At 37.8% G+C, this 26662-nt stretch overlaps 2 long non-coding RNA genes across 2 annotated transcripts in view; one reads left to right on the top strand and one right to left on the bottom strand.

Annotated features, from left to right (window-relative positions):
* Window positions 1-1400: 1400 nt before the first annotated feature.
* Window positions 1401-26662, bottom strand: part of LOC134731442 (uncharacterized) — an 80409-nt gene continuing 55147 nt past the window's right edge. Inside the window, exon 3 of the long non-coding RNA XR_010113716.1 lies at window positions 1401-1959. This is a non-coding gene — a long non-coding RNA (uncharacterized lncRNA). The remainder of the gene's footprint in view (window positions 1960-26662) is intronic.
* LOC134731379 (uncharacterized) lies at window positions 25269-25858 on the top strand. The gene is made up of 2 exons (XR_010113601.1): window positions 25269-25308; window positions 25676-25858. It is a non-coding gene; the product is annotated as an uncharacterized lncRNA (long non-coding RNA).

Genomic DNA, 26662 nt, shown 5'->3' with positions numbered 1-26662 from the left:
GAATGATGCCATTTCAAGGACTCAGTGCTGGTTGCCACTGCTGGCAGATTGGGCATCCATCAGTGGCTGTGGCCAGGCTGACCTTGGTAAGTGAAACTCCATGTTGCTTCCAGTGATTATACACTTCAAATCTTTGAAATATTAATATCTGGTATCTAATTGAATTTCTTATATATGAATATGCTAAACAACTTTTTTTTTCAATTGCTTTCTTTCTCAAATTTCCTTCCCTTTTTAACCTGCCTCATCTAGCAAGTGTTTTTTCTAAGATGGCTGCTGTCCAACATCTGGTTCTAAAAGGAAACTACAGAAATCCATCAAAACACATTTGCTTGATTCCTGTGGGTTTTTGGGTGGAGAATAAATTTAAACTCTGTGTGAACCTAATGAGGATAAAATAAGCAAGGACAGAGGAATGAAACATTAGATTGAGACTGTAGAAAACCAAAACTATTAGGTTTATGCCTCAAGCCTTTCCTCTGTGATAGCAATATGTTTGGGTCCAAAGGAACTGGCCTGTTAGACAACCTATCTTGCACTGCAGATATAGCATATTCATTATGTCATTGATATCCTGTAGGTATCATTCATGTCTTCCTTTTGCCACTTTGGGCAGGCAGATCTATATAATTATGAACAGATGTAATCCCAGCCACTGGATATAGTTTACAAACTAGACTCTCCCTCACAATCTATGCTTACTGCTCAATGGGACAGAATTGAACAGAAGCTGGACTTTAAAATAGAAGTGTGACAAATTTGTCAACAAAGTAACAGGATATTCTATCAAGGATATGAATTATAGAATATTATTATCCTAGGCACACTAGTATTTCATTCCAGCTGCTCTGCTGCTATGTGTATATAAGATTCATACATCTGAAAAAATGGGAGAATGGAAATAGAGGAATCCATTACTTGATGCTTGATGTAATGGTTACTTATCCTTTCCAAAGGTTACAATATAACTGGTGTTTAGTAATAGATAGCAAGCTCCAAGTCCAGAATAAAGAAGGGGCACTTTATATTTTTTTATGTCATCACTTTATGTGGCAAACTTTCTGAATCATAATTTATTGATGCAATCAGTTGTAAAATGTACCATTGTTTCCTATACTTCTGGGCAGAAGAAAAAGGTTGCCAATTAAGTTATATCTTATATTTTTATATCTATCGAAAGAGCAGTTTTAGATCTATTTAGACCTGGATACTTATCACTTTATAGGCAATGAGAAAGTGTTATACTTTTTAACTCTATTAACCCCCATTAGCTTTTTATGTTATTGTTGTTATGCATTTTAATTCAACATATATTGTAAATATCATAAAATGTTATTTTATAATTAATATTTTAAATGTGTCTATGTATTTACCAACATCACTGACTTGCTTTTTCCTCCTCCATTTCTGTATTTCTTTCTTGATCATTTTCCTTCTGCCTGAAGAATTCTGTAGTACCTACTGTAATATTTGTCAATGATGAAACCTCTCAGGCTTATTTTGTCTAGAAATATCTTTATTTCACCTTCAATTCCAGAGTAAATTTTTAGTTGGCAGAGAATTGTAAACTGGCAGTAATTTTATCATTAAAGATGTCATTAAATTGTTTTCTGGCTTCCATAATTTGTTTTAGGGAATTAGCTATTTATCTTATTGTAGTTGGTTTGAAGGCAATGTGTATTTTCAATGTTTTATTATTGTTTTGATTTCCCTCAGTTGGACTCTGGTGTGCCAAAGTGTGGTTTTCATTGTATTTACCCAGCATGGGCTTATACACTTCTTAAATCAACTGCTTGATGTTTTGGGTCAGACTTGGCAAATTCTTGAGAGATTTCCTCTTGAGATATTGTTTCTTCCCCATCCTCATCTTCTCCCCTTCTAGAACTCCAATTTCATATCCGGTAGACCTTCATGTAAATATCTTTTAAAAGATGTGCTTCCAGAAAAAAGAAATGCAACCTAAAGGAAGAACAAAGAAGCAAGAAACAGTGGTAAAAACGGGACTGACAAACACTAGGGTCAATATCAACAACAATTGACCATATAGAATATTAAAATTATTATTTACAAATTGTTTCATGAATATAAAAATAAGTCAGAACTAAAATAGGGAAATAATAATACGTTAGATCTGAGGCAATGTGTTATTTAAGTCTTCTAAGAATCTGTACTTTCTAGGTGAAGGATAAAGGTAACATGAACTTTGCAAAGTCATGTGTACACATTAAATGTTGAAGACTATTTATTCAAATAATAGAAATGGAATATAAACCCTTCAAAATATTATTGGTGATATGAATTTTTGCCCAAAAAAACTACTAAAATCTTGAAAAGATGAAAAAAAATGAAGTATGAAGGAAAGCAATATTACTTAAAACCACGAAATAGGATGGCAAAAAAAAAAAAAAAAACCTGAATATACTAGTTTAACTGAATTGGACAGTTGAATAAAAATTAAGATTGGATTAAATAAAATTCAGCAATATTTTATTTAAAGAAGACACACTTAAAACTTAAGTATACCAAAAGATTACAAGCAAAAGGATAGGAAAAGATATACTATGCAAACTGTTTTTTAAAAAAATCCTATTGCAGGGGCTGGCAATTTCTTTTTGTAAAGGGCCAGACATAGACATTTTAGGCTTTATAAGTCATAACTTACAACTACCTAACTGTGTGATTCTAGTAAGAAGGCATATACAGACAATATGTAAACAAATGAGTATGCCTGTGCTCTAATAAAAATTTATTCAAAAAACAGGCAACAGGCCATATTTGACCCACAGGCTATAATTTGCTGACCTCTGGTTTATTAGAAGACCATAATCTTGTGCTTTATAGATAAGCAAAAAGTATATTTTAAGATACAAAGAAATAAACTAAGATAGATGATGTTACAAGGAAACTCAGCCTCAGGAGCTAGCATAGGTGAAGGAAAAGGAATTGAACAAAGGTGGTACATAAGTTGTTTTTGATGCTCTCACCCATCATTAACTCCATGATTTCTTTCCGTTTCCCTCATCCCCACTTTACATCAGTTCTAGACAAGGTGAAAATTAGAACATAGCTTTGGGAGAGTAGTTCCCAATAGCAGACAATCCAGAGTTTTAAAAAACAGAATCCCAGCCGAATGTGGTGGCTCACACTTGTAATCTCAGCACTTTAGGAGGCCAAGATGGGAGGATCACAAGGTCAGAAGTTCAAGACCAGCCTGACCAACATGGTGAAATCTCGTCTCTACCAAAAATACAAAAATGGACATGGTGGCGTGAGCCTGTAATCCCAGCTACTCTGGAGGCTAAGGCAGGAGAACCACTTGAACCTGGGAGGTAGAGGTTGCAGTGAGCTGAGATCACACCACTGCACTGCAGCCTAGGAGACAAGAGTTTTAAAAAAAATATATGTGGGTCAATGCATTCGGTTCTCAAAATCTCTCTGTGAGGTGTGGTGTTTCCTTCTCATCCCACAGGTAGAAAAAGTGAGGCCCAAATTTGAATAACTTTTCCAAAGTCATAGATAGAAAGTGGTAAACCTGGGCTTAATCCCAGGAAGATCTGAGGCAAAGCCTAAGCTTTTAGCTTCTACTCCAAGGCCCTTATTGCAAAGAGATTATTTGGGGAATAGGGTTGGCGTTGGAGTTTGGAGTTGTAGAGTTGCTTTGCCATTCATACTGGTTCTTTCTGAGCTCTCAGATTGATGAATCCTGGTTTTCTCTGTTGAGTGAAGAGATAATTCCTGATGGAAGAAAGTAGATATTTCTTTATCTTCTTTTTGAAGAGGAGGGAAGAAAAGGGTCCCTTTCAGATAGTGGCATGGCCTATTTAGATTACAGTCATTTATTCCCTTCTCTCCCTAGGATTCTCTTTCCTAGGAGAACTTCAAATCTCCCAGGGATGCTTAAATTTCATCCTGAAGGAGAAGCAGAACACCTGCTCTGTCAGTGATGAAAGCCACTCTTCTTTATAATTGCTGCCACACGGTGTCGCTGTTGAAACACAGGGAACATAGCCACCCAGGTATGGTCCCTGCTGTACAGTATTGTTGCTGAGTACCAGGCCATGCTGTGGTTGGTGAATACAACAGAGGAGTGCTTTAATGACTCACAAGCACCACTGTCATCCATCTCTTGTCTGTGGTAGTTTCTCCATAGGGATAAGAAATGTCTCCTTGATAGCACTTTCTACTATAATACTTTTGTGCCATTGTAGGCTTGGTCCACCCACAACTTCAGTCTTACAATTAAGACATTATTCAAGTTTATATATAAAGCCATTTTTATAAGATCCCCCAGGGTAGCTGAATTTGGAGGGATTTTCAGTCTTAGCCATGCAATTGCCCAGGATTACCTCCCCTCCCTCCCACCTTCTTTAATCATTCCCCACAGTGAAAGAACTTCCTCTCCATCTCTCTGCCTCAATGGCCATCCCTTTTTTTAATCCAAGAAAGAGTAATTAACGTTCCTTTATGCCAACACCTGACCTTGTTGCAAACACAAGCTATAATATTAATGCCTGAAAGTTCTCTACTACCTGGAGAATTACTCTGCATGGAGTCAATCACCTTGGATGGATTAAAGTTGTGTATTTTGGTTTCCTAGACTGGGATGTGAACTGGGTGAAGCATCCTCAGCAGCTCAATCCCAAGAGGATAATCTACAAATTCCTTCTTAAAAAATAATTGGTGTCCTTATCGTTTGTTATAGAGCTAGGGGTGTGTGCAAGTGAACAGCAAATGATAGTTAAAGTTTCCAATTCAGTAAAAGATGTTTCTCATATAATTTCACTCTATACCAATGTTCTTTCTCAGGGAAATATTTCTGTATCTGCAAGTGGAGATTTGAGATGAAGAATATACATGAAAAAAATGCTAACTGAACATGGATTTGGGGATCATGACATGACCAAGCTGGAAATGACCTTGATGAATTGTCCAATCTGTTCTGGACATATATTAATATGGACATATAGTAAATTCTCAACTAATCAGAGAGAGCTGTTCACAAATATACCAAAATCAGAGTGGAAATAAACTATGCATCATCTTCTAGTGCTTCCCAGCTGACTTCCCACCAGCCTGTAAGCAGCCCATTCTCAAGGCGTGGTTCTTATTTTTCTGAAACCACCACGGCAGCTCTGGTCCTCTGCAGGAGAGGGAAAGGTGTCTTAGTGAATATCAATGGCAACAAGTGCTAAGTAAATACTGCCTAACTCCTGAGCCTTGCTTCATGGTTACCATTAGGAATCTGATTACTCTCTCGCATGGTCATGAGATGTGCCTGTATCCTAGTCTCCAAGATCTTCCGGGAAGTAGACTTGCACATCCTTTCTTCCCAATCAGTTCTAGAGGTAATTAGTCAAGCAAATCATTTTTTGTTAGTACATATTATTAATGTATTAATTTTCCTATGAATTAAAAAAAGATTTCCTGGGAAGTCATTTATTTCTAAAATGGAGGGTATTCAGCAATCGTTTTTTTACATCAGTCATGGAACCCCTCCCAGAGCAAAAAGAAAAAGTTTAGAATTACAGAAAGGTCTAACAGATCATCAAATTCAAGCTTTTTGAGTTTTTTCATTTACAAGTAAGGAAGCTCATTGCCTTCAATATCAACCTTCCCATCTGTTAAATGGAGGGCTCCAAATGATTTGGCCTCCATTGCGCAGTCAGTTACTTGGCATAAAAATAGCTAAAATCTCTGTCTAAGGTACGTTATGCTGCATTAGAACTAATCAGTCATTTTCTTCTAAAACAATTTTTACCCCAGAAATCAATGCTACTCTACATTACAATTCCAGGATACAGCTTTTAAAATGCTTGGCTGAAGTGAAGGAAGCAAAGTTGCTGGCATTGTGGCTATTCTATTGTGGTTTATAGGCAATCCAAACATCAGTTGTGTGTTGTTATAGTTCAATTCTCAAAGACTGTTATGGGATCCCATGTTATGGTATGCTTAAAATAAAAACAAATAAAAACACAGAGACCTTGTTTTCTAAGGCTATGGGATGACATGCAGTTTTGTGCCACTTCATCAGAACTTGGTCTTTCGACCAGAGTGTTTATTACAAAGTGCAGTAAAGCAAAACAGAACCACAAGACAAACATTAAATCTCTCCCTCCCTATCTGAGCTATCTGAGGAGAGGATTTTCCTTCAGAAATAACATGTCTGCCTCAGTGCTCACTGTGCCCAATGGCTCTGTCTCACTGAAAGAATTTCCCACGGGGTTCTACAAAAAAAAAAAATACCTGACTATATTGAGAACCAGAGAAATGTACAATTTAAAGCCTCTTTAACTAAATGTCCTTCCTTCTTTGGAATGGAAACTATTTTATCAAGTTATCTTTGGGGTAGGATTGAGGTGAGCAGAGATGTATTCAGATTTATTTCCAATGAGCTCCAGGTATGGAACAGATTATATAAATTCTGTATGGAACAGAATTCTGTATGGAACAGAATTTTTGTAATCTGTTCCATACCTGGAGCTCATGGAACTCCTGTTCCATACAGAATTAACATAATTTGTTCCATACCTGGAGCTCATTGGGACTAAATCCACTTCTGTAACTGAAAATATCCTAGGGCAACCGGAAATAATAAATTGAGTAAGGCTAAAATTTTGGAGTTAGAAAAACTAAAAGAAATTTAGTGTGTGTAGTATAAATTAGCACGTGAGGACAAGGGTTCTAGAAGTCTGTCACCAGCTTTTCGATCAGTTCCTGCCACCATCCCACCACTTTGGGTTCATCAAAGCCAACTATTCATTTCTGTCCTTCTGTGATCCTGAGACGGTTTAAGAAGCACTTTTTTAACTCTTATTTTCTCTTATTAAAAAAAATTACGTTGGCTGGAACTTGTATTACATTGTTGCTTGAAGCAGTTTTGCAGCTGGAAGTTTGCAAACTAAATCAAAGCAGGCTGTGCTCTTGTATTTCTGAATTATTAAACATTTACATTCGACTGGTCACACAGTGTCTTTTTAAGAAAATGTATACGCCCTTGGTTTAGCAGCAGAGTTTATGGTCAGTACTTTGGAGGATACCTCGTTCTATCAGAAGGCATATTTTAGGCCAATTCAGCTAAATTTTGCTGATGGAACAGGAAACTTAAGTGCAAGGGTGAACTTTTTAAAAACTTAAACCCATAGAGTACATAAACACTCTAAACCAGCAAGGCAAAGAAAATGATGTTTTTATCATTCTGATTACTGAACTTCACCAGCCCAGTTCAAGATACATTAAAAAGTCGCTTACATTGGCAATGGATCTTGTTTCAGTTGTTAAGCTTTTCCCTTTTTTTTCCTAAGGTCAGAGCACCAATTCTGTAGAAAGAGGCTAGAAAATCAGAAAAATAACTATTGGGTATTAAGCTTTGAACCTAAAACAAACGTTAAAAAAAAAAAAAAAAAAAAAGAAAATCTGAATAAGGTTGTAAAGTGATCCAAGAATGCCAGAGTAGTTTTTACTCCTTCAGGATTCTAAGGTCATATCCTTTCGCAATGAAAAAAGTTAATGACGCTTTCAACAATGACAGATATGTAACAAAAACAGAAATTCAGTATGTATCCTCTAGTTTCTATGTGAGATGTACTTGATACAATTAAGAGGACAACAGAAAACCAAGGTAAACTCTAAAAATCTGCCCGGAGGAAAAATCATTTATCTACTTTCTTGTCGCCACTTTCCAAAAAAATTTTGGTGAATCTTCCACAATTTGCATACTTTGCACATTGGGAAATATAGTGGTTATCCACAACAGTTAATGAGAACAGCCCAAGATTTCCATTTTTTCCATAGTGTTTCATAACCTCTAGGCTAAGTCATCCTCTCTTTGACGTATCTTTAAACATTACACCTAGTATCAAATTATTCCATTGCATGGCATTTTGTTAAAATATATTGAAATAAATATGTAATATGATATTTCCTGTGGTACAAGCACCTTGAAAATATTCCCACCAGTGATGGCTCATAGTCACATCATATTTGAGTGGTGATTGAGGTCATGTCTAATAATTATCTTTTCCATCCTTTCAAATAGTCAGCACTTCCCAGGCTCTGATTAATGGCCACTTTTAACTAGATTTCCATTAAATGATAAGATAAAAGAGACAGGAATCTCCACTGAGTTTTGTGAGTTGTCAGTTCATAACCACTGCATAGCTTTATCCCCCTGTATTAATCTGGGACATTGATACAGTTAACTGTGATTGAAATAATTATTTTGTTCTTCCTCTTCTCTCTATGCTCAAAGACTAGTCTGGTTCAATATTGGCCTCAAGAATGTGCTTAGGCTCCAGAAATCCTAGATTACAGTGTTTCAGACTCTCACCACAACCTCCTGACCTTCCACTTCTCAGAGGATTTTCTTTCCTCTGACCTTGCCTTTACCCCCAGAGCCATCCCCTCCTGGACTCCTTATCTCCCCCACCCCACTGTATGTGCCCTCTCACCAGTAGCTTTACAACTTACCTGAACCTGATGATTGATCTCTCCTTTCTCACCAGTACCTCAGTTTACCTACATCTTAGCCTCCTGCCACACCCTCACTGCGAATATTGTCTGATCTTTGGACAAAAGACTAGAAACAATCCAACTTTTCCTACTGAAAAGGGACTGAGAGATGCTGGAGAAAGTCAAGCGACCTTGCAAATTGATGAAACCAAACTTCTGAGTCTCTGTCCTCACAGAGCCATGGGTACCTCTTATTGGCACTTTTTCTTTTTTTTTTTTGGCTGTTTAAAAAATAGATTTAGGGGGTGCAAGTGAAGTTTTGTTACCAGGATATACTGTGTAGCTCCGACTTATAAATGAGAACATATAGTATTTGACTGTTTCTGACTTATTTCACTTAGGATAATGGCCTTCAGTTCCATCTGTGTTGCTGCAAAACACATGATTCCATCCCTTTTTTATAACTGAGTAGTATTCCATGGCATAGAATGCATAGATAGTACATTTTCTTTATCCTATCAAACATTGATGGACATGTGATTGATGAGTTTACTGTTGTGAATAGTGCTGCAATAAACAAATGAGTGCAGATATCTTTTTTATACAATGATTTATTTTTATTTGGGTTGATACTCAGTAGTGGGATTACTGAATTGAACGGCTGTTCTATTTTCAGTTCTTTGAGAAATCTCTATAGCGTTTTCCATAGAGGTTGTACATCCAACCAACAGTGCATAAGCATTCCCTTTTTTCTTCATCCTTGCCATCTGTTATTTTTGACTTTTTCGTAGTAGCCATTCTGACTGCTGTAAAATGGCATCTCATTGTGGTTTTAATTGCATTTCTTTGATTATTAGAGATGTTGAGCATTTTTGTATTTTTTTTTTGGTCATTTGTATGTCTTGTTTTGAAAACTGGGTGGGGACACAGCAAAACCATATCAAAGAATATGTGAAAGAGACCCTACCTATAGAAATAAGAAGAGAAATAACAAAATAGTGTGTTTTGGAAACCAAGAGCATATCAAATTTCAAAAAGAAAGGGGGGCCAGTCGTGGTGGGCTTTGCTCATGTCCTTTGCTCACTTTTCATGTCCTTTGCTCACTTTTATTTGCTCATGGTAAAATTTCCCTTTTATTCCATGCAATGACTCTTCTAAATCTAGACCAGCCCTTCTCTTCCATTAAATTCAAAATCCAGCTGGGTGTGGTGGCTCATGCCTGTAATCCCAACACTTTGGGAGGCCAAGGCAGGCAGATCACTTGAAGCCAGGAGTTCGAGACCAGCCTGGCCAACATGGTGAAACCCATCTCTACTAAAAATACAAAAATTACCGAGGCATGGTGGCACACATCTGTAGTCCCAGCTACTTGGGCAGAGATTGCACCACTGCACTCCAGCCTAGGTGACAGGGGGAGATTCTGTCTCGAAAAAACAAAAAAAAAATCAAAATCCAACCTAGTCTCCTACTTTCCTGTTCTCACACATTTTTTCAATCTTAACCTCTCTCTATATTTTGCTTAAAGTGTTCAGTGGTTCATTTGCGTGTGTGTGTGTATGTGTTTAATTCTGAACTGTCCATCCAAAAATGTATTTACCACCACCCATTTTTACCTTTTTTCCTCTGGTCTAACAGTGACAGCCAGCCACCCAGCCCCAAGCCCCATGCACAACCTTCAGTCATCCACTATCCCCCTTACATATTCAATCTCTTCTTCCCTATCTGCTCCCTTACTTTTACTCCCACACCAAAACAGAAATAAGGACAAATACCTTCCCTTGAATTTCATACTCTAAGAGCTACTTTTTAATCTCACAAGTTCAGATTAATCAGGAAGAAGAGATAAACCCAGACTACTTTATCTGGTGTTTGCACTTCATCTGCTAAATTCTGGCTCCCATTCTCAGCATGCTGTTGAAATTGCTCTGTTGGGGTCCATCATAACATTACAGCCAAATTTAATAGTCATTTTTAGTTTATATCTTAGTGGATCTCTCTATATGACATTGTCTATCATCCCCCCCCCCCCCCCTCCTTTTTAAGAGACAGGATCTTGCACCGTAAACCAGGCTGGAGTGCAGTGGCACCATCATAGTTCACTGCAGCCTCAAACTCCTTGGCTCTAAGTGATCCTCTTGCCTCAGCCTGCTGAGTAGTTGGGACTACAGGCATACACCACCATGCACAGTTAGTTTCTTAAATTTTTCGTAGAGATGGTGTCTTTCTATGTTGCCCATACTGCTCTCAAACTGCTGTCTTTAAGCAATCCTCCCACATTAGCTTCCCAAAATGCTGGGATTACAGGTGTGAGCCACTACAACTGGCCTCCCTTTCTTTTTAAAATTTGATATGCTCTTGGTTTCCAAAACACACTATTTTAATATTTCTATTCTTATTTCTATAAGTGGGGTCTCTTTCACATATTCCTTTATATGGTTTTGCTGTGTCCCCACCCAAATCTCATCTTGAATTATAGCTTTCACAATTCTCATGTGTCATGGGAGGAACCCGGTGGAAGGTAATTGAAACATGGGGTAGGTCTTCCCCATGCTTTTCTCGTGATAGTGAACAAGTCTCACAAAATCTGATGGTTTTATAAGGGGGAGTTTCCCTGCACAAATTCTCTCTTGCCTATAAGACATGCCTTTCACCTTCCACCATGACTGTGAGGCCTCCCCAGCCACATGGAAATGTGAGTCCATTAAACCTCTCTTTCTTTCTAAATTCCTCAGTCTCAGGTATGTCTTTATCAGCAACATGAAAACAGACTAATATATTCTTTAATTTTGGATTATTTTCTCAGTTCTCTGCCTTGATACACATGAAGAACAAGTAAAATTAATTCATGTCATTTTTAGCTAACATCAGTGTGCTTTTGACTTCAGAACTTTTTTTTCATCTCAATTCCTTCCCCTTCTTGAGATTTGGACAAAATCTTTACCAGCTGGCTGAACCTGATTAGTACTTCTTGAGAAGTTCCCAAATCCAATATTTCTTAAATGAAAGTCTTCCCACTACTGTGCATCCTTTTCCTAATCCCTTCTGTATACCCAGTATCAACTGGCTATATCAATATCCACCTTTATTAACCCACGCTTGAAATCTGAAGTCACCTTGTAGCTCCCTTCTCCTTCACTGTTTACATCATACCCTTAACATAGTCATTGATTATATCTCAAATATTCTAGTATCTGAAAGCCTCTTCTATACCTGCACTATAAATGCTAGGGTTCAGGCTGCTTTTTTAACTTGCAGGAAGATGCAAAAGACTCCTAAATACTTCTTCATATTCTTTCTCCACAAAGCTTACAATCCACCATTCTTTGTTTTTTGATGAAGTCTGATTTTATCGTGTTCATGCTTAATACCCTTCAATGACTGCCTACAGAATAATATTTGGGCAGGTTATTGTGACACTACTTCTTCATAATATAATCCCCACCTCCCCTTTAGCTATAAATGTCACAAACTCCAGCCTCTGGCTGCTGCAGCATCATGAAATGCATGGTATTTCCCAAATTTTAAAAATCATTTCTCAGCAGGGCATGGTGGCTCATGCCTGTAATCACAGCACTTTGGGAGGCTGAGGTGGGCAGATGGCTTGAGTCCAGGAGTATGAGACCAGCCTGGGCAACATGGCAAAACCTCATCTCTACAAAAAAATACGAAAACTCATCTTGGCATCATGGCACATACCTCTAGTCCCAACTACCCAGGAGGGTGAGGTGGGAGGATCTCCTGAGCCCATGGAGGTCGAGGCTACAGTGAGCGATGATCGTGCCATTACACTCCAGCCTGGGCAACCATGAGACTCTGTCACAAAAAAAAAAAAAAAAGAAGGAAATAATTATTTCTCTCCTAGCTGTCTTTGCTCTTACAATGACATTTTTAAATGGATGCTTTAAATGGAAAATGGACAGTAGAAACTGTGGAAGCTTCCAGAACAATTGGGAGTTAGAGGTAAATCTCTGATAACATTTCCTATTTTTGTCCTGGTTTCAATTACATAGTAGCCTTCTGTTATTTTTTCCTATACAATGAAGTTATTTCAGTAAAAACTTACAACTGTTGTCAGAGAATAATTTCCCCTAGTAAATATAAATATTGTACATAACATTAGTATCAGATCTAATAAGGACTGAAAATTTATCATCTTGTTCTGAGATGTCCAGTAAAGTCCAGGTCTGTCAGTACTTATGGGAAGGTGCTAAAAATCACAAGAAACAGACTTTTTTGCCCTCGAGAGACTTCCAAGGAAAAACATCCCTGCATTGGAGGTGAAAATAATGGAGTGTGTGCCACTAGTTACTTCCATATCTCCTAACGGTTGCCCACATCCTCACGATCGTGTTGTGAATGGCTAGTGTTGGATACACTCTGAAATTAGGAGCCAATTCCAAAAGTGTCAATGAGAAGAGGTGAAGTGGTATTTGAATATCCTGGTCTAATCAGGTCTAAAGTACTGTGCAGAGCTGGTGCACCTGAGGCTCATTTGGATATGTTATTGTCCTTATGAGGTCAGGTAATTGCAAGCAGAAACTTCCTTTGCTTTAAGATTCCCCTGTGTCTCACAGAGACCATGACTGAAAGGATAACATTTTTTGCCTGAAATTTCCTATCTCATATTCTGATTCAGGTGCCACTAGTACCTTCCTTAGACCTTCTTGGTCTCACCTTTGATTTCAGCTACAGCTGTGACACATAGTTCCATGAAGCCTTTGTCTCGTGTGATACTAATATAACCTCAAGTGCTCATGCTGTCTGCTCAGGGTTTCACACTGCTGCAGCATAAGACATAGAAGACCACTCCACGTGCATGCATTTGCAGCCCAGAATTTCAGGGGCATTAGAAACCCATAGGTGAACCCTTGATTAGTGTGGGTCAGGAAATGATGGATAATTGCTTCTCTCTGTTGATCCTCAGAAGAATGATCCTGAGAGACACACTACACTTTCCTTAGAGATCCAGCCCTAGTAACTCACAGATATGACTAATGCAGGTGATTTTTTCAGGTGATTACAATAAAAACAACTGATTACAGTAAAAACAAAATATGTCCACAACGTTGGCAGGGAAATGCAAATAAACATGAGCACACAACCAGTAATCACAATACATTCGCAGAAAAAACTATAAAGTAATAGAGGCTTCAAAATAAAGGAAAACTACCCTCTGGAACAAATCGTGCTAACAGAGAAAGCTGAATGAAACTTTAGAAAATGTCTAAAAGAATTCCTCTCCTTCCCATCCCCAGAGAAGTTCAGGAAGATTTTGTATTCAGTAAAGACTCCAATAGAAATCTACAAAATTCAAAAACTAATTATGAAATTTAAAAGGTAGAGGTGGGATAAACAGTAAAATGAACAAAGCTGAAAAACAAATTAGTGAGCTGAAAGATTAAGCTAAGCAATTCTACCTGAATGAATCCCCAAAGAACCAAGAAATAGAAAACATGATAAGAGAAATAGAAAACAGGATAAGAGAGCTAGCATGGATATCCAGAAGTTTCAGAGGCAGTTTTGGAGGAAAAGAGCATAGAGAGCAAAGGGAGGAGGCAGTAAAATCAAAGAAGAAAATGTCCTAGAACTGAAAAAGCCTTGATGTAAGATTGTAAGAGGCTATTTAAGTGCTAAGCAGAGTAGATTAAAAAGAAATCACATATAAAGATCCAACTTTGACCCCTTTTTTTGGTCTCTGTTAAGTTTTAGTATCAGGATGTTCCTGGCCTCATAGAATGAGTTAGGGAGGAGTCCCTCCTCCTCTTTTTTTGGAACAGTTTTTCTATGAATGGTACCAGCTCTTCTATGTACATCTGGTAGAATTCAGGTGTGAATCCGTCTGGTCCTAGGCTTTTTTTTTTTTTTTTTTTTTTTTTGGTGGTGGCCATTGGTAAGCTACTTATTACTGATTCAATTTCAGACCTTGTTATTGGTCTGTTCACAGATTCAATTTCTTCCTGGCTCAGTCTTGGGAGGATGTGTGTGTCCAGGAATTTATTCACAAAAGTGTTCATAATAGTCTCTGCTGGTTATTTGTATTTCTGTGCAGTCAGTGGTCATATCCTCTCTGTCATTTGTAATTGTGTTTATTTGAATCTTCTCTCTTTTCTTCACTATTAGTCTAGCTTGCAGTCTATGCAAAAATCCTCAACAAAATACTGGCAAACTGAATCCTGCATTACATCAACATCTTATCCACCACAATCAAGTAGGTCTTATCCCTAGGTTGCAAGATTGGTTCAACATACGCAAATAAATAGATGTGATTCATCACATAAACAGAACTAAAGACAAAACCCACATGATTATCTCAATAGTTGCAGAAAAGGCTTTCAATAAAATTCAATACTCCTTCAAGTTAAAAACTCTCAATAAACCAGGTATTGAAGGAACATACCTCAAAATAATAAAAGCCATCTGTGACAAACCCACAGCCAACATCACACTGAATGGGCAAAAGCTAGACACATTCCCCTTGAAATGTGGCACAAGACAAGGATGCCCTCTCTCACCACTCTTATTCAACATAGTATTGGAAGTCCTGGCCAGAGCAATCAGGCATGAGAAAGAAATGAAGGACATCTAAATGGGAAGAGAAGAAATCAAACTATCCCTATTTGCAGACTACATGATCTTATATCTAGACATCCTAGTCCAAAAGCTCCTTCAGCTGATAAACAACTTCAGCAAAGTCTCAGGATTCAAAAATCAATGTGCAGAAATCACTAGCATTCCGCCAAATCAGGAATGCAATTCTATTCACAATTGCCACAAAAATAATAAAATATCTAGGAATACAGCTAACCAGGGAGATGAGAGATCTCTATAAGGAGAATTATAAAAGACTGCTCAAAGAAATCAGAGATGACACAAAAAATGGAAAACATTCCATGGCACAAGGATACGAAGAACCAATATTGTTAAAATGGCCACACTGCCCAAAGCCATCAATGCTATTCCTAACAAACTACCAATGACATTCTTCCCAGAACTAGAAAAAACTATTTTAAAGTTAATATGTAACCAAAAGCAGCCCAAGGCAATCCTCAGCAAAACAAACAAACCTGGAGGCATCATCTTACCCAACTTCAAACCATACTACATGGCTACAGTAACCAAAACAGCATAGTACTGGTACAAAACTAGACACATAGACCAAAGGAACAGAACAGGGAGCCCAAAAACAAGGCCATACACCTAGGACCATTTGATCCTCAACAAAGTTGACAAAAACAAGCAATGGGGAAATGACTCCCCATTCAATAAATTGTGCTGGGATGACTGCCAAGATATATGCAGAAGATTGAAACTGGACCCCTTCCTTATACCATATACAAAAATTAACTCAAGATGAATTAAAGACTTAAATGCAAAACCCAAAACTATAAAAACCCAGAAAGACAACCTAGGCAATAACATTCTGGACACAGAAACAGGCAAAGATTTCATGATGAAGACACCAAAAGCAATTGCAACAAAAGCAAAAATTGACAAATATGATCTAAGTAAACTAAAGAGCTTCTGTACAGCAAAAGAAACTATAAACAGAGTAAACAGACAACCTCAGAATGAGAGAAAATATTTGCAAACTATCTATCTGACAAAGGTCTAATATCCAGCATCTATAAGGAACTTATGAGAAAAACAAACAACCCCATAAAAAAAGTAGGCAAAGGACAAGAACAGACACTTTTCAAAAGAAGACATACATGTGGGAAACAAGCATATAACTGATGATATTGAGGCAAACTTCAACATCACTGATCATTAGAGAAATGCAAATCAAAACCACTATAAGATACCATTTCACACCAGTCAGAATGGCTATTATAAAAAATCAAAAAAATGACAGATGCTGGCAAGGTTGCAGAGAAAACAGAATGCTTGTACATGGCTGGTGGGAGTGTAAATTAGTCCAATCATTGTGGAAAACAGTGTGACAATTCCTCAAAGACCAAAAGACAGAATTACCTTTTGACCCAGCAATCCCATTACTGGGTATATACCCAAGGGAATATAAATCATTCCATCATAGAGACACTAGCATGTGTATGTTCACTGCAGCACTATTTACAATAGCAATGACATGGAATCAACCTAAATGCCCATCAACGACAGACTAGATAAAGAAAATGTGGTACATATACAACATGGAATACTATGCAACCATAAAAAAGAATGAGATCATGTCCTTTGCAGGAACATGGATGGAGCTGGAGGCCATTATCCTTAGCAAACTAACGCAGAAACAGAAAACCAAATACTTCATGATCTCACTTATATGTGGCAGTTAAATAATGAGAACCCATGGACAACATACACTGGGGTCTGCTGGAGAGTGGAGGTTGGGAGGAGGGAGAGAATCAGAAGAAATAAGTAATGAGTACTAGGCTTAATACCCGGGTAGTAAAATAATGTGTACAACATACCCCCATGACAGTTTACCTATACAATACACCTGCACATGTACCCCTGAACTTACAATAAATGTTTTTTAAAAAATAAAATAAAAAATAAAGTTCTTCACGTTTTTTTAAAAAAGAAAGCTCCAACTTTAGTATGCACAAAGTAAAATATCAAAACATCAAGGAAAAATTATAAAATGTAGAACATATTTCTAAATGAGAACAAAATTCTAAAATGAAGAACATATTTCTCATAAAATAATAAGTATTAATTTTCCTAGCTATAGTAAGAGGATTGTAGCTAATGGAAGATTTTCCTTATTCTTTGGAGATGTATGCTGAATAATTAGGGGTGAATTCTCATGAGGGCTGCAACTTATTTTCAAATGGTTACACAAAAAACGTACACACATATAAAAAGAGAAATACCAAGCAAATACAGCTAAAGGCTTACCTAGGTGGGAGGTAAATGGGTGTTCCCTGTACCATTTTTTCAACTTTCCTACTTATTTGAACACTTTCCTACTATAAAGTTGGGGAAAATTTCTCAAGTTCCTGTTTACTGGCAACTAACAACCATAAATTATTTATATAATTTGTGCCAGAGGGAAATGAGATATCTCATTAGAAGATAATGGAGTGGAATCTTCTAAATTCTGAGAAAAATATATTTTATCTTTCTCAGCAAAACAATCTATTATTTAAATGTAAAGGCAACCTAAGTGATTAAACATCATACAATTTACCAGTCACTGACTGCATTTAAGAGAATGACTATGAAATATATTTCAATAAAATTAAAATTAGCGAAAGCAAGAGGGAGCCAAATTACATGATAAATATATGGAGTCAGTCAACTATGCATCTAATCTCCCTCCAAAAATACTCTAAAAAGAACATTAAAGAGAAAATAAGATCTAAACTGACAAATACAGGGGAACATGGGAATGGGGACAGCAAGAGCAAAGCAAGTTCAATCGATTTCTATAAAACAGAACATACATGGATTTAATAAGGTAAGGAAGTCATGCTCACAAACGCAGGCATGAAGAATGACAGTTCACACACCAGGACTGGGAGGGACTTGGGACTAGGGGACACTAAGTGCAGAGAAAAGTGATGATGAGGCACAGGGCAAAACTGAATTTCTGTAGGTAGCAGAAAAATTGTATACAATTAACTCCTCCTGCCTCCTTCCATGCCACATGCATGGAAGGCTGGTAGCTAAGCTCCTCCTCATCTCTCATCCAAGGCAAGAGATTGGCAGTTTCTTCTCTGAGTAACTGCATGACTGTTGGGATATAACTCTGCTGACTTATTTTGTTGGAATAAGAAGAGCCAATGAATGAGGAGCCCCCAAGCTAAACCAGACACAGCTTCCAATCTGCTTTTCAGAGCATCCCTATGAAATGTTAATGAAATGAAACATTATGAGACATTTGAGGAAAACCTCCCACAGGAAAAAAAATATATACCAGAATAACCAGGAAAAAAAAACTGAGAGTTTTTTGAGGTTTTCTTCAAAACTGTTATCTTGAATTAATATCATCAGAACAATCACAGAAGATTTTATATCTATAAAACAAGAACAGGGTGGTATGAAAAATGAATACTTGTGAAACAAAAAAGAGCTTTTAGAAATGTAACTTTAAAGATCATTACAGGAATTAAAAGAGAAAAAACTTAAGGAAATCTCACAAAAAGTGTGACCACAAGACAAAGATGGGTGGGAAAATGTGATAGAAAAGATAATCAATTCAAGGAGTTCACTATCTTATTAATGAAAAGTTCATAAAGAGTAGAGAAAAAAGAAAGGCAAGAAATTATGTCAAAGATAATGCAGTCAAATTTCCCACAGTAAATTCCAAGATCAAAGTGGCCTACTAAGTGGCCACCATCACTATCATGGTGGACTATCATTTATGTTTGATACTCAACCAGTATTTTAGTTAACATAAAGGAATAATATTAACCACATTCATTAGGAAAATTTGAATCACTCTTTGCATCTCAAATTTGATGCAATTTGCAATTTGATGCAATTTGAAATGCAATTTGCATCTCAAATATGTCTGCATCTCAAATTTGAGGATTATGGCATTTCAGCTCTTGAAAATCAAAAATGGCCAAAGAAGTATCTAACAGACTTGGTAAACAACCCATAGGTCAAATCCAGCTTGTAGCCTGTTTTTTTTTTTTTTTTTTTTTTTTTTTTTACAGCCTGGGGGCTAGGGAGGGTTTTTAACTTTTAAAGGGTTATAAACAAAACAAAGAACATGTGACAGAAACCATATGTGGCCCGCAAAGACCAAAGTATTTACCTGGGTTTTCTGACCTATACTAAGCATAAAAATGAAAGCTACGTGCTGTTACTCAATATCCGATTCCAGAGCATTAAAGAGGCCCTAAAAAGACTCCTTCATAAAGAAACTAGGAAATAGGGGTTACTTCAGATACACAGAATATCTGGACTACTCTTGCCAGTTGGTATTTTATGCCACAGAGTCCCAACTCAAATGATTTGGGGCTGAGCTGGTTACTTATATTAACCCAAGAAGTTACCCAGAGTTGTAAGATGCCAAGGAGCAGTGGGAGGGGCTGGTAGGGAACTAGAGGGCACATGCCTGAAGACATTCACATTTCTGAACACAAAAGATGTTCACATTCACATTCAAAACACAAAAAAAAGTGCTATGCTAATCAATCAACACATCTAGTTTGTACAAATTGGTGTGATTTATACTGAAACCATTGCCATATGGACGAATGTCATTTTCTATGTCTACTTCTGCAACTTGATTTTATCATTTCCACCTAAGAACCTCAATTTTTCTTATAATAAGACAATTTCCTTTATCTTCTTACATTTGTGAATTTCTTAGTTTAGTAGATTTCAGGCCAAAGGAGTTCATGGGTTATGGCAGAAAACAAAGACATCTTAAGGCTGAAAGAAAAGGGGCATGAGGGTTGAAGTCTATAAAGACCCACTTCCAAGATGGCACGTAATAGTCTGCATCTCCTAGTATCCACACCCTTGAGTAATGGCCTCACCTTTACTGTGGGCTGGATCTGGTGACTTCTAATGCATAGAAAACTTCCATTAGTTAAGTTACAAAAAATTATAAGACTTCGGTCTTGCTAGCAAACTCTCCTGCTAGCTTTAAAGACTTACCTGAGCAGCCCACATGGCAAGAAACTGGGGGCAACCTCTGGCCAAGAGAGGAACTAAGGCCATCACTACAACAGCAAGAGAGGAACTGAATCCTGCCAGCAACCACTGAATAAGCAGACCCTGCCCGAGATGAACCTTGAAGTGGCTGCAGCCAATACCTTCATTGCAGCATTGTAAAAAACCCTGAAACAGAGGACCTAACTGGGTCCAGATTCCTGATCCACAGAGACTATGAAATAATAAATGTGTGCTGTTTTAAGCCTTCAAATGTTGGTGCAATTTGTTACACAGCAATTGATAACTAATACAAATTATTATAGGATAAAAATGTTTTGCATGTTGTTCTGGGGCCTGTTTGTGATCCTGCTAGCATTTGAAATGGCGAATATTCTACAGTGCTTATGAGAGACTATTCCTGCACCAAGTCCTTACCTCAGTTCAATGACATGCAGGGCCAATGCACCTGGCCATTTCCTCTTCTTTGACATTCATATTTCTCATTACCATAACAAAATACATTTTTAAAAAAATAGTCATGGCCTGGCACGGTGGCTCACACCTGTAATCCAAGCACTTTGGGAGGCCAAGGCAGGCAGATCACCTGAGGCTGGGAGTTCAAGACCAGCCTGACCAACATGGAGAAACCTCGTCTGTACTAAAAATACAACATTAGCTGGGCGTGGTGGCGCACGCCTGTAGTCCCAGCTACTCGGAAAGGCTGAAGCAGGAGAATCGCTTGAACCCAGGAGGCAGAGGTTGCGGTGAGCCAAGATAGCGCCATTGCATCCAGCCTGGGCAACAGAGCAAAACTCCATCTCAAAAAAAAAAAAAAAAAATATGTATGTATATATATATACATATGTATATATATATACATATGTATATATATATACATATATATATGTATATATATGTATATATATATATACGTATATATATATATACGTATATATATATACGTATATATATATGTGTATATATATATATATATATATATATAGTAATCTCTACTTTAATTGGTGATTCATTTGTCTTTTTGAGAAATGTGAATTAGTACTTTGCCAGATACTTCTTACCAAATAATAGAAAGAATGATAACTGGAAACATTTATTTTAGAATATTTTGTTACTTTTTTTTTTTTTTTTTTTTTGAGACGGAGTCTTGCTCTGTCGCCCAGGCTGGAGTGCAGTGGCGCAGTCTCAGCTCACTGCAAGCTCCGCCTCCCGGGTTCACGCCATTCTCCTGCCTCAGCCTCTCTGAGTAGCTGGGACTACAGGCGCCCACCACAACGCCCGGCTAATTTTTTGTATTTTTAGTAGAGACGGGGTTTCACCGTGGTCTTGATCTCCTGACCTTGTGATCCGCCCGCCTCGGCCTCCCAAAGTGCTGGGATTACAAGCGTGAGCCACCGCGCCCGGCCATATTTTGTTACTTTTTAAATAAATAAGTAGATTGTGTTTTCAAGTAATGTTCACTGAAAACATATTAATATTGAAAAAATTCAATTTTTATTATTTCTCCAATCATATTTGAAAGCTTAATAATAAACATTTACATAATTTTGTTTTACTTCAAATATGATTTCATTATTGTTTTCTTTCTTTTATTTTAGAAGATAAATGTTTACAATATGAGATTTTTCAAGTTTTGCTTCTTTAGATCACATTTATGTAGGACTCATATCCTTTAAAACAGTTTTATATTGTGATACTTTACCTTATTTAATAGGATCAAAGTTTATTTAAAATGTTATTTTATTATAAGATGTCTGCAATTTGCTTGAAAAGTATGTGTGTGGGCAGGGAAAAGGAAGAATGGGTTAAGAAAACACATTTTAAAAGACCAGCCATGAGTCGATGCTTGTTAAAATTGACGATGAGTTCATTGTAGTATTCTTTCTAGTTTTGTATACAAATGTAATTTTCTATCCTATGTATATAAATACCTTGTCTCTTCTAAGGATCCTATTGCAGTATTTCACATATAATTTTTTAAATAAAATCACTTGCTACTTTCAAGTTTCTTGCCACATCAATCAGCAAAACAAATATGTGGAACATTTTCTATTTTCAGTAGGATTATTCACTTTGAAAGAGACATGCTGCAGAGGCAGTTACAATTATAACAACTTTGAATACTGAATAAATTTTACTGGAGAATAAATTTTACTGGAGCAGACCTTATGCTGTGTTCCTTATATGCATCATCTCAATCTAATCCTCACACAGTTAGTTTTATTCCAACAGTAAAAGGTGACTTGGTACTTTCCTCCATAATTTACCTGAATACGTTATTTATATAACTTATACGTGATAAACTTATCTAATAAGTATGAATCATAATCTCTATGAAAGCCAAATATAAATTCTAAAGGACTATATAATATGCCATGGCATTATTTTCTATTGTAATGCTTCTCTAGAAAGTTATTTGATGTCATACCAGTTTGACATCTTCCCTTCAAATACTTCATATACAGTCTGCAACAAAATACGTCCTGACACAGATTATGACAGATGTTTCTATTTAATCGTTGAAGGGCAAATAACACAAACAAGTAACTTTTTAATTAGAAGATCTTGCTTGGAGTGATATTAGAAAAGTATACAGCTGAATGGTTTGATTTCATATTTGTTAAATTAGAGTCAAAATAAGAGGCCACTAAATTCAAAAGAGTTTTAAAATTTTAAAGAGTAAGAAGATAGTTGATATGAGTATCTGGAGAATTCAAAACTGTGAGCCAGCTATTGAGAGAAGCTGGAGAATATTTAAAGTCCTACTATACTTACTTTACATGCTGTCATCAAAAAATTTACTTTGTTTTTAAAAAAATTGTTCTATGGCTTGCTTTTGCATAATTAAAAACCATGAGACAGTATTTATTTTATTTGTTTTTGTGGGATATTGTGTTTATTCATTATGTGTTTGCTATAGTTAATTAAACTCACTCATCACCCTTGTCGAATCAACCAGTCTGTGACTTCACTGATCTCGCTATAATCAACACAATCACCAATACGAAAGCAGTGTAGATTTTCTAGAAGTCAGCATAACCATTTGTGAGACGTTTCTTTCTTGCATCAGCTGTGGAAAATTTTATTTGTAAAATACAAATGAATTCTCAACATTTCATCTCCATTTTGTTATGAAGTTCATTGTCTAATAAATTATCTGGGTTTAGAGCCTGGCCCACAGTTTACCCTGTGACCATGGGAAAGCCTCCGTTTTCTGTTTCCTCATCAGCAAATGGACACCCCTGTCCCACTTTCAAGACAGTTATATTGTATAGTGGCATAACACTCATGGTAAGTGCTCAAAAAGAGCATTTCTTCCCTTCATATGAGATGACTTATTTTTCCTTTTTTTTTTTTTTTGAGACAGGGTCTCCCTTTGTTGTCCAGGCTGGAGTGCAGTGGCATGATCATAGCTCACCGCCACCTTGAACTCCTGGTCTCATGGATCCTCCCATCTCAGCCTTCTGAGTAGCTGGGACTACAGGCATGTGCCACCATGCCCGGGTAAGTTTTTAATATTTTTTGTAGAGACAGGGTGTTGGCCAGGCTGGTCCCGAACTCCCGGGCTCAAGCAATCCTCTAACCTCAGCATCTCAAAGCACTTTTTTTTTTTTTTTTTTACAAATGATAACATACTGTTTTATAAGTGGTTACCTATAATCTCACTTAATTAAAGACGATAATTGCACAAGTGTGCAATTCATCATGATGATGATATAGAACCTGAGGCATGGAAAAATTCGGAATTGAGAAGCTGAAAACTTGTCTTCAAACTCAGAAAAAAAATTAAGATATCAGCAGGACACTTTTTACTTTAAAAATATGTTTAGTCAAGGGAGTAGTTATTGCTAAATACATGTTGTAGTATTTGTAAATTGACAGCTCTCTTATTTTCTTTCTCAGAAATATTTCCCCATGGTGTCTCAAAGTTTCCAAACTTGCCTGATCATGAAGTTCTTCTGAGAAACTCTTTAAAATTGATGTTCAGACCCCCTCCCCTGGAGAGGCTGATGCATCTGGGTGGGGGAAGAAATTCATATGTCTGTTTCCCCAGGTGGTGCTTATGATCAGGCAGGAATAGGAAAAAGTGCATCAGCTGATCTGCCCATTTTGCTGATTGGGGGAATTTGTATACATGCAAGTCAACCACCAAAATTACATTTTGTCTAAGTCACAGCGTGCTCAAATTCAGTAATTGTTCCCTCATACTTAGCAGTGGGTTGAAGCCTGCAGGGCTAAAAAGTTAATTACAGTGAAGGTTGAGAAGGTAACTTGGCCACACAGCCCTTTGTGGCAGGATTATATTTCACAGAGTTAATCTCTGTGTTTTTAGAGTAATTCCTTCCCTCACTGTTTCTCACTCATGCACTGAGGGGCTCTTTTCTTCCCTCCCACGCTCTTCCCTCCTTCCTTCCCTCCATCCAGCCAACACCAAAGCAGAAACAAAGACTGAAAGAAGCTTCGGCTTCAGTGTCAGACAATAGGGTTGGAAGATATATTTGGCGAAGATAGGGTTGGCCTAGAAGAAAGTAAGGAGAAAACAGAAAGTAAAGGGAGATAAGAGGACAGAGTGGCAGGGAAGGCACCACAGAATAGGAAGGGAGGGGAGAACTTCTATCTCAGGACTAGGAAGTGGGGATTCAGCACTGATCTGGTGTGGGGAAAAGCAAGAGAGATCTTGTCTGTGTAGAAAGGAGTAGACATAGGAGACTCCATTTTGTTCTGTACTAAGAAAAATTCTTCTGCCTTGAGATGCTGTTAATCTATAACCTTACCCCCAACCCTGTGCTCTCTGAAACATGTGCTGTGTCAACTCAGGGTTAAATGGATTAAGGGCTGTGCAAGATGTGCTTTGTTAAACAGATGCTTGAAGGCAGCATGCTCGTTAAGAGTCAGGCCGGGCGCACGGTGGCTCACGCTTGTAATCCCAGCACCTTGGGAGGCCGAGGCGGGCGGATCACGAGGTCAGGAGATGGAGACCACGGTGAAACCCTGTCTCTACTAAAAATACAAAAAATTAGCCAGGCGTGGTGGCGGGCGCCTGTAGTCCCAGCTACTCGGAGAGGCTGAGGCAGGAGAATGGCGTGAACCCGGGAGGCAGAGCTTGCAGTGAGCCGAGATTGCGCCACTGCACTCCAGCCTGGGCGACAGAGCAAGACTCCGTCTCAAAAAAAAAAAAAAAAAGAGTCATCACCACTCCCTAATCTCAAGTACTCAGGGACACAAAAACTGCGGAAGGCCGCAGGGACCTCTGCCTAGGAAAGCCAGGTATTGTCCAAGGTTTCTCCCCATGTGATAGTCTGAAATATGGCCTCGTGGGAAGGGAAGGACCTGACGGTCCCCCAGCCCGACACCCGTAAAGGGTCTGTGTTGAGGAGGATTAGTACAAGAGGAAGGAATGCCTCTTTGCAGTTGAGACAAGAGGAAGGCATCTGTCTCCTGCCCGTCCCTGGGCAATGGAATGTCTCGGTATAAAACCCGATTGTATGTTCCATCTACTGAGATAGGGGAAAACCGCCTTAGGGCTGGAGGTGGGACATGCGGGCAGCGATACTGCTCTGTAAGGCATTGAGATGTTTATGTGTATGCATATCTAAAGCACAGCACTTGATTCTTTACCTTGTCTATGATGCAGAGACCTTTGTTCACCTGTTTATCTGCTGACCTTCTCTCCACTATTATCCTATGACCCTGCCACATCCCCCTCTCCGAGAAACACCCAAGAATGATCAATAAATACTAAGGGAACTCAGAGGCCGGCAGGATCCTCCATATGCTGAACGCTGGTCCCCTGGGCCCCCTTATTTCTTTCTCTATACTTTGTCTTTTTCTTTTCCAAGTCTCTCGTTTCACCTAATGAGAAACACCCACAGGTGTGGAGGGGCAACCCACCCCTTCAGTCTGGAGTATAGATACTCTGCTGACCTGCTGTCTAACAGTCCTTCCACTTAGGAGGAGAGATGACTCAACACTTTGTGCAGAGATGACGCTGTGATGGAAGGACATCACCCTTGATTTGCATGGCCTGTTGAGAACCGATCTTTGAGAACTGAAGTGTACAGTTGAAACATAAGCTCAGAAAACTAAATCCTTCCCTTTTGGCAAAAAACAATTTTAGCCCCTTTGATAATATCTTCATCATTATTGAGTCAAGCTGATTTCTCTCTTCTTTCTACACTAAGGTCAGACCATAAAAGCACATGTAAGTATGTCCAAAGCTTTTGAATTTGTCAATTTTTATTTCTAATGAAAAATAATAAATGTTATTCTCATGCCCCAGTTGCATTAGTGAAGACAGGCAAACTCCTGACAATCCCAAAGTTTCTGTGGCTTGACCCAATAAAGGTTTACTTCTTGATTGCTAGGTTCGAGCCACTAGACCTGGAGATTTTTCTATTACATTGATCAAGTAACCCTTTTATAAGGTACCCGTATATTTTATTCCTAGGGTCCTTGAAATTAATAAGCCACTGCCAAATATCTTGTGTAAAAATATTTCATTGCCACTTCATCCTGGCAGCCCATTATGGTCAATGCTCTCCCTTTCTCTTTGCCAACTAAGCATTTCCACTTCGCTTCTGCTTCTCCTAGACTGCATTATCTCCACTGACATCAGGAAGTG

Source organism: Symphalangus syndactylus, chromosome 9, assembly GCF_028878055.3.
Source record: "Symphalangus syndactylus isolate Jambi chromosome 9, NHGRI_mSymSyn1-v2.1_pri, whole genome shotgun sequence".
Classification (NCBI taxonomy): Eukaryota; Metazoa; Chordata; class Mammalia; order Primates; family Hylobatidae; genus Symphalangus; species Symphalangus syndactylus.
The sequence above is the reverse complement of the archived record's forward strand: the minus strand, read 5'-3'. Positions and strand labels throughout refer to the sequence as shown.